General features: G+C 36.3%; 1 long non-coding RNA gene across 1 annotated transcript; it reads left to right on the top strand.

Annotated features, from left to right (window-relative positions):
- The first annotated feature begins 4856 nt into the window (after positions 1-4856).
- Positions 4857-6085, top strand: LOC110927672. The gene is made up of 3 exons (XR_002585814.2): positions 4857-4999; positions 5546-5599; positions 5865-6085. It is a non-coding gene; the product is annotated as an uncharacterized LOC110927672 (long non-coding RNA).
- Positions 6086-8994: the final 2909 nt, after the last annotated feature.

Raw genomic sequence — 8994 nt, 5'->3', positions numbered from 1 at the left:
CCCGGTAGTGATTAGGTATTAAACTTGTAGTTAAAGACTTGGTTAATACTTTATGAAATATTGGGGTATAAACTCTTTTGTTAGTTAATATGAAGTTAAATGCCGAATTTTACTTCTAAATTATTCGACCCGTTTGGTACTTTGCCTAATGAAGTTCGTTAGTCCTTTTTAAAAGTTTAGACCTTACAAGTTGGTATCAGAGCCTAGGTTTGAGAGATTCGAGCACGTTATGGTGCTCGGACTCAAACCGAAAGCTCTCATGAAAGTGTGTTCGTTCCGAAGCGCCACGCAAGTAAGTGACTTAAGGATTTCGAGCTACGTTTTTAATGGAAAATGGGAAGGGATTATGGTTAGTTTACAATAAAGATTTATTGAGATGTTGGGGAATGTTACGGGGGACTCCGTGGGACCGTTTCGGGTCGAAAAACGGCCTGGAAATGAAGTTTTTAAGTTAATCAGCGTCTGCGCAATGGAGAGACCGTCGGCGACGGCCCCTTGTGGCGTCGGCGACGGCACCCTTTCATTCGACGGGTTAACTTGCTGTCTACGCACTTTTTCAGCGACGCAACTTTATACAGGCCGTCGGCGACGCACTCATGTGCCGTCGGCGACGGCACCTCCTTGACTGCTTTTTCCGATTTGTTTGTTTGATATGCGAGGCTCTTTAATTCAGTTCTAGTATTCAATTAAATGCTAGGAACACCTCAAATTGATTATGAAACTGAGAATTCATGATAGCTAACATGTTTTAATGATGAATGTGGGAAAGAATGGGAAGTCTCAAACACGAACGAATGAAGTAATTAACGTATTTAGAATGATGTAAAGGAAGATTGGATGGGTTTATGATTTATGAGAATGAATTACTAAGAACAAACGATGTATAAAAAGGTAAGGAGAACGAATGAAAGAAAGAAAGATAAGAAAGGAAAGTAAGCCTACCACTTATAATGGAACATGTTCAATTTCTCCTTCACTTGGGAACATGTAAAGGCGGATAAGAAGTCATGTGACTCGAATTGTGCTATGATAATATGTCTCGGGAATATAAAATTTCGGAAAGAAGGATACGAATGTATGTAATAATAAGTCCTTTGACTTATTGATGGCATGTAGATGATTCGTGATCGTTTTGACCAATTTATAGAATGAACGGAAGGAAAGTTATGAAATTCAGAATGTTAGAATAAATTAAGTATGCTGAAAGAGGGATGATAAAGTATGCGTAAGAATGAAATTTTAAATTGAATAAGTAAGAAATGGTATTGACCTAGAATGTTTTTGTAGATGCAGACAAGAATGTGTGATTAATATAAGAAGTATATAACATTCGTGAGACCGTGATAACTATCACTAGTATGTCCGGTAGAATCGGGAAGTAGGTTGACGTGTGGATAAAAGGAGTTGTAAGACTCTTAAGAAAATGTGAGTATTCCATAAGAATGAAAGGTTTGAATCTGTAGTTAGGTCCGGATCAAACATATAAGAACGAAAGGTATGAATGAAAAGTTTGAATATGTGGGTGAGTACGGATCAAACTTATAAGAATGAAAAAGTTTAAATCCGTATTTGATATACGGATTAAACTTATAAGAATGGAGTATAATAGTGAAAGGTAAAATCCGTAAGCAAGTACGGATCGAACATATAAGAGTCATAAGTAAGAATGAAAAGACTTGAATCCATAAGTATCTGCGAACCAACCACGTAAGAAGAACAAAAGTTCAAATCCATAAACAAAGTGGGAATGAGTAAGAATGAGGGAAGGAATGTCTTTCTTTCTCCTACTAAGGTAGGTATAAATATTGTAAGTAAGTGGGGTCGGTAGCCTTGTCGAGTCAGGTAGGTCACTTGACTAACATGATGCATAGATACATATGATGCACTTGCGAGTAAGTGAGGGATAAGTTGCGTTTAAAAAGGGAATAATCTTAACCTATCTAGAAATATATTGACGATTCGACCTTGTTGAAGTCGAACGGGTTATTTGGGTAAGTGTAAGACCAATGACAATATGATGGCAAGGGAGATAAAGCTAATTGTCACATAAACAAAATTCATAAGAAACATATTAGAAGTCGACTCATGTGAGTCGGGGTGAATAAGGGACTACGACCCGGAGAATGGCATAAGTATGGATGAGAAAGAAAAGTTGTCCGCGAATTTCTAAAACGGCGAAATGATGTTTTATTAGTATGTTTGAATTGAAAGTAAGTGCAACACATGACCCAATATATGTGTACAAAATTAATAAGTGGCAGATTGACCTTGAAAAGTCAAACTGTAGAAATTGGCATATAATTATGAAATGCAAGAGTCGTACGTAAGAAACGAAGTATGTAATGAAGTATACCAATTTAATGAGAAATTTGTGAAAAAAAAAATATATATAATACAGGTGAGCTAACACCGAATACAACGAATATTTGAATGAAAATAGTATGTTAAAGAATGGTTATGTATTGACCTGTCATAAACGGGTCAAACAAATGAAAATGATTTATTAAGCAACGGTCATGTATTGACCCGTTACGAACGAGTCAAACGAATTAATGTTTTAAAAAGAATCTAGAAAGAGCTAGTATGTAAACAGGATGATTTGATAAATACCATGCTTGAGGAAAACTGAATGAAATGTGCTAACGCTTAATTTGTAGATGAGGATGGTCGAACTCTTGGCATGATAAAACTAGTAGAGTTGGTGAAAAGATGCACACGAGCGGAAGCTCATCACATGGATGGACGAGATCAATCTAGTTTTTGACACGCGCTCCCGAAGGGGGGGTGGACTGAACTGGGACACGAATCGTTGTTTATGTAAATAATAAGGTTAGTAAAGTATTTGACTTATGAATGTTAAATAGAAAGTTACGGACGGAATAATGTCTCCATACGTCCAAATGTCAACACGAGTATGACGTGGTTGGAAGGTTTGACCTTTAGAGGTCAAGAAAAGAACGAAATTCTTAGTTCAAACTCAATGTCATTAATCAAGGCGTAGGCGTGCATAGCAAGTAATAAAAAAAAATGAATGAAATGAACGAACAAATCATGGTGACCCGAATGAAGTTATGCGGAGATTAACCTAAGAATGTACTTTATATCATGTAACGGTAACAAACCTAAAACAACGTTAAACTCTCGAGACAAGTACGAATGATTAAGAAGGAAATAATGGTTGGGTTGTGATAACTATATCAATGAGGAAATGTTTAAGAGAAGTTAGGATGTGAGATTGTATGAAAGACTTGACATATGTGAATGAAATATGATAATAATGTAATTAGTAGTAACGAACTTGAAGAATGTGCTATGAATGGAACTCGTAACAAGAATTCGGGTTGAATGTATATTTTGGAAAAGATTAAGCGTTAGGGAGTTGTACATTGTACTTGAATGAGTGATACTCGTCATGTGTTATATTAATTACTTAATTTGCAATTAAGAAGTGAATATGTGCTAAAAGTAAAACAGGTGAATTTGCTAGTGAATGAAGATGTTATGATTATGTTAATTGACTAACCTTGTATGTGGTTGTCAAATGTAAGATAATGAAAGTATTAACATGTGTAAAATTGATTATGTGTATTGTGTATGTAACTAGGAGATTACATGGTAGTATGTATTTCACTAAATGGGTACGAAAGGTTTATGGTGTCATTAGCATTACCAACTACATCGATATGGACATATGTTCCTAAGTCGGGAGTTTACATACTTGATCGTTGACTTTTCAGAAAAGTCAACGAATATGAGAAGAGTATGATTAGAAATCCTAATATGATTGTAAGAACAGAAGGATTGAATGATGCATGATGGATCCTTGAATGTTATACTTGATGATATATATTAAAATTTGCGTGAATCTAGAATGATGCATTGTTGAATCTATGCCTTGTGCTTGTTACAATGATAAGTGAAAATGCGCGATATGAACTTGATATGATTGGTGAAATATAAAATCTTGTATGATAACGAGAATGTGAATGTGGCGACATGTAAGGATAAGCATCATGACAAGATGACACAAGCACAGAAGGCAAATGGGTCAAAAGGAGGCGAGGAAGCGATCACAAATACGAACGCCTAATGTAAGTGACTATCGATCTCGCTTCTTAGTTTGTTTAGATAAAGTTATCTATATTTGAATAACTGAAATCAAGTAAGGATGCACAAATAATGGAATTGCTAGGATGAGAATGGTTGTAAGGGTCGCTCGATGTTAATCCGGTAAAACCTCAACGTAGGGGCAAACGGGTCAAAGTTGTTAGTAGTAAAAAAAAAAGGAAGGGAATGGTGCGCCTATTATAATAGGGTGTTCCAAGGAAAGTTAAGTGAATGTGCATGCACAGGATGTAATTCAATGTGTAAACCAAAATTGAATATAGTAAGACATGAGTGTACGCGTAGACTAGTATGTAAAAGAATCACACGCATAGGTGTTGTGATTAGCATTTGTTTAAACAGATTTGAGAGCATGTAAATTATACGTAAGAGTTCGAGTAGTAAGGTATGTATGTTCGTAGTAGGACTATTTATACCCAAAAGACTTGGACTACGTAATGTGTATGCGTATTATTAAACTGTACGTATTCAGGTTTCGAGGACGAAACCTTCTTTAAGGAGGGTGGACTTGTAACACCCCAAAAATGTGTAATTTAATTATTGTGCCTTTAAACATTTAGGTATGTAAAATAATAACTTTAGTGATTAACTAAGTTAAGTAGAATGGACTTTGTGTAGAAAGGATGAAAGTTGTGCTTTAATAAATAACAAATGAAACTATAGGGGCTGAAAGTGTATAATTGAATGAAAGATTGAAAATAAAAAAAAAAGAGTGCAGTGTGTGTATGTGTATATGGTACGAGAGAGAGGGAGAGAAGGAGAAAAACCTTCTCCTTCAACAACAACAAGAAATCCAGCAAATCAAAGAGGTTCTAAGCCTGAAACTGAATGCATGTATTGAGATTCTTGATCATCTAAGTGTCTCTAACATAAGGTAAGTTGAATTTGATGATTTGATGATCTTTCATGTAGTGGGTTGTAATCAATCCATGAAATTATATGGAATTAAGCATGAATATTGTTTGGAATTATCATGTAGAAGATGGATTATGCTTGAATTTGATTATCTTGATGATTTGAAACAAAACCCATTTGTAGTGATAGGAAGATGAAGTATAATGATCATGTAGGTGCAAGACTTGAACAATGTTGATGTATGAATGTATATGTAGTACACTATTTATAAATGAAATTGATATAGGATGAATATTATGTGAGCTTAGTTGATTTGATGATCCAAGATATGAATTAGTAGGAATGTGCATAGATTACTTGTACATTATGCTTTACTAGTGGTACGCACACCAAGTGTTTGATGAAATGCCTTGAACAAAGATTTCTATATGACAAAGATGATCTCATGTGTGTATAATGATAGATGATTAGACTTGGTAAATGATAGATTGTTAATTTGATTATGTTGAGAAAAGAATGGGAACGAAGACATGAGATTAAACTATGTTGATTGTAAAAAATGTAGGAGTGAAAAAGGAGGAAACGAGCCATTCCGGGTCACAAACAAGGCAACGTAAAGGTAAGTTCCCTCGCTCATAAAATATTATTAGTATGTATTAATTTGAAATGTTTTTAACTTGGAGATGTTATCGTGTAATTGTAATGAGTTAGTGTAAGCCGAAAAAAATGTTAAGGATATGGGTTGAATGAGTTGAATGGGCAATGCGCCAAGATGAGAATTCATGTTTGGAAGAAGGTTTAAAAAGTCTTATTGTGGTTCGACTAATAATTTGATGTCTTATAAATTTATGATTTAAAATGTTTAATGGTTTGGTTGTATGTAGGAAAGGCTACTTGATCGATGGCACTACTTGGATCGAACACACTCATGATGCACGCTTCCGCGAAGATCCTATTTATGGTTTAAGCTTTTGGTTAAATGTTTTTGTTAAAACGGGTCTTTTGTATGTAAGTCAACCCGGTAGTGGTTAGGTATTAAACTTGTAGTTAAAGACTTGGTTAATACTTTATGAAATATTGGGGTATAAACTCTTTTGTTAGTTAATATGAAGTTAAATGCCGAATTTTACTTCTAAATTATTCGACCCGTTTGGTACTTTGCCTAATGAAGTTCGTTAGTCCTTTTTAAAAGTTTAGACCTTACATGAACATGTTGAAAATTGATTAAGTGTTGAAGCATAGTATCTCATGATCCGAAGAGTAATCCAATCAGACGGTAGTCCGATCGAACAGCAGTTCGTTCCATACTCCACTTCATTGAATTGTTCAAGTGTGGGGCCATGTGCTAGCCGATCGGCTGACTGTCCGATCGGCTGGCTGTCCGTTCGGACAGCAGTCGGATCGGTCATCATCCTGACCTGGTCGGCCTGTTCGTCTAACACTTGGCTGTTCTGATTTGTTTGTCGTTATATCGAGGTGTTTTGACAACGAGTTGAACCATAGGACTCTCGTTCTTACTTGCTTCTCCTGATCGGACAGGAATCACCCAAGTCCGACCGGTGAACTGTTCGGAACAGAGTTTAATGTTTAACCCGAAATCGGTGAACCTCGTGGATAGAATCTGAACCTTGAACCGCACAACTACTAGGATGATTAGTAAGTCGGTACAAGCTTCGTTTCTATCGGTTTGAAGGCATTGAGTGTAAAAGAGTTGAAAGAAAGTAGGAAAACCATCTTTCAATCCTTTTTACAGTGTGTATGCTTAGATCTATTACTGATCTTTGTTTGTTTATGTGGAAATCGGCTAGATCCAAGTTATTCTTGATGGATTGAGGCCAAAACATGAAGTTCTTCAAGAACACCATGATGACATCATCCTAGAACACTTGAATCTTGATGATTTCACGATTAAAAGTTAAGATTTGAAAGATAGAAAGGTGTAGGAGTGCGTGTAGATCAAGAAAGTACAGGATTTAGGATGAAATCTTACCGGAATCGAGAGAAATCTAAGAAAAAGGATGGGAGCACGAGCTGGTCGGTCAGAGGTTTCCAAAAGTGGTAAGGATGACAATGACAGGGGTATTTATAGGCTGCCAAAAGAGGAAAGGGTTGGCCGATCGGCCAGGTAGCTCGATCGGACAGCCTGTCCGATCGGACAGCAATCCGATCGGCTGCTGTTCAATCGGCTGGGAGCCTGATCGTTCAACTGCCTGATTCGAGTGTTCAGTGCGACGATTTTCGATATTTCGATTTCGATTGAGGACGATGCGAGTACGATAGAGTTTCCTATTCAAATTACTTTTAATCCCAACTACTATATCTAGCATGCAAGCATCTAGATCTTGCACTGTCTCTTCTCCACCAATTATGATAATTCGATTTCGATTGAGTCGATTGAGTTTCGAGTTTCGATTCGATTGATTACCACACATAACATAAAGTAAACACGCACAAGTAACACATAAGGCACACACACACGTATAATAATACCAAAGTTGCATAATTCGAGTTTCGAGTTCGATGATGATTTGATTAGCTCGATTGTTGATTAATTGACTTTATCGCATTGTTACTTCCTATTATTCACAGTCGTAAAGCGTTTCGCGGCAATAAACATTCGATTACTTCGATTTTATTAAGTACTCAACATAATACAACCAACGAAAACATAAAATAGGCTAACTATAGTCAAAGAAGTCAAAACAGTAGTTGATTAAGGAGTGACAGATCGCAATTAGCGATCTTTTCCTCCTTTGACTTCAATCTTGACTTTGAATTTGACTTTTGAAAACACGGGGTGTTACATCAGGATCATAGTTAGAAAATATTTCAGAGTTTGTAAAACACCAAACTTTTAATATTAAACAAATGGGATAAAACCCATATTACATTCTAATGTTTTTATAGGGATAAACCCTAATTGATAAAACATAAATTTCTTCTTTTATTCAGGTAATCATAACCACTTTATTTAAACCTTCAATGCTTCATAGCGAGCTTCTATTACCTTCACAGTAAGTTACCTGAAACGCGTTTGAAAACATTTTATCAGCGAAAATACTGGTGATTCATTCAATTTTATAAAAAGACACCCTGTTATATTTTTACAGTATCAAGGGTGATTACATTGTTTATATCTATTAAATACTCAATCAGTATTTGTCACAAGGTGGCATTTCCAATGTGACGGTGGTCATATCACTCATTGGCTAACTTTTGTCCAATAGTGAAGATTATAAAGTAGTGTATACAAAACCCCACATACCGGCAGTAATTTTCAGATTACAAAAACTTAATCACTGTAAGTATAACTGAAAAACATTTAGGGTTTTGAAATGCATTTAGTAAAAAGAAAGAATGAGTCACTTTGTAGACTTAGGGTTTTAACTTAAAGCCTCCCGGTATAATTCCTAATAAAAATACAATGCACACATGTTAGTGTAACAACCCAACTCAAACTTTATCGATACATCACGAGATCAAAACCCCAACGTAGTTAACAAAGTATAGCCTTATTCAGGCAGTACTTTGGCATCCATTGCTGGGTTTCAGATCGATCGGACAGGGTATCGAATCAGTGATCAGGGGTTAAAACACTTACAACGGGGCAAAGATAGGTTTTCAGGGTATCGTGTATAATATCTTAGCAGTATAGATCGAGAGAGAGTAGAAAATTTTGAGCAAATTAAACTGCAGACCTCACGCTCAATTTATAGGTGATTCTAATAAGCTTTTGCGACCTGCGATAGCCTAGGGGTGGGCTATCACGCCCCGCCAAACCCCCTATTCTAGGGCATAGCTGGGCCGAGTCACTGTTAGCCTTCACACGTGGATGCCACGTGTCACAAGCGTGTCTGAGAGGTTTACTAGGGTCTCACGGCCCGCGGTAGACTTGGGTGAGGCTGTCGCGCCCCGCGATAGTTTATAAAACTTTGAAATTTTGATTTTTCATGGAGAAATTGATTGTACTATTTTCAAGTTATGATTACAGATTGTTGTGGGCCTATTTGAGGG

Source organism: Helianthus annuus, chromosome 3 (genome assembly GCF_002127325.2).
Source record: "Helianthus annuus cultivar XRQ/B chromosome 3, HanXRQr2.0-SUNRISE, whole genome shotgun sequence".
NCBI classification, from domain to species: domain Eukaryota; kingdom Viridiplantae; phylum Streptophyta; class Magnoliopsida; order Asterales; family Asteraceae; genus Helianthus; species Helianthus annuus.
The sequence above is the reverse complement of the archived record's forward strand: the minus strand, read 5'-3'. Positions and strand labels throughout refer to the sequence as shown.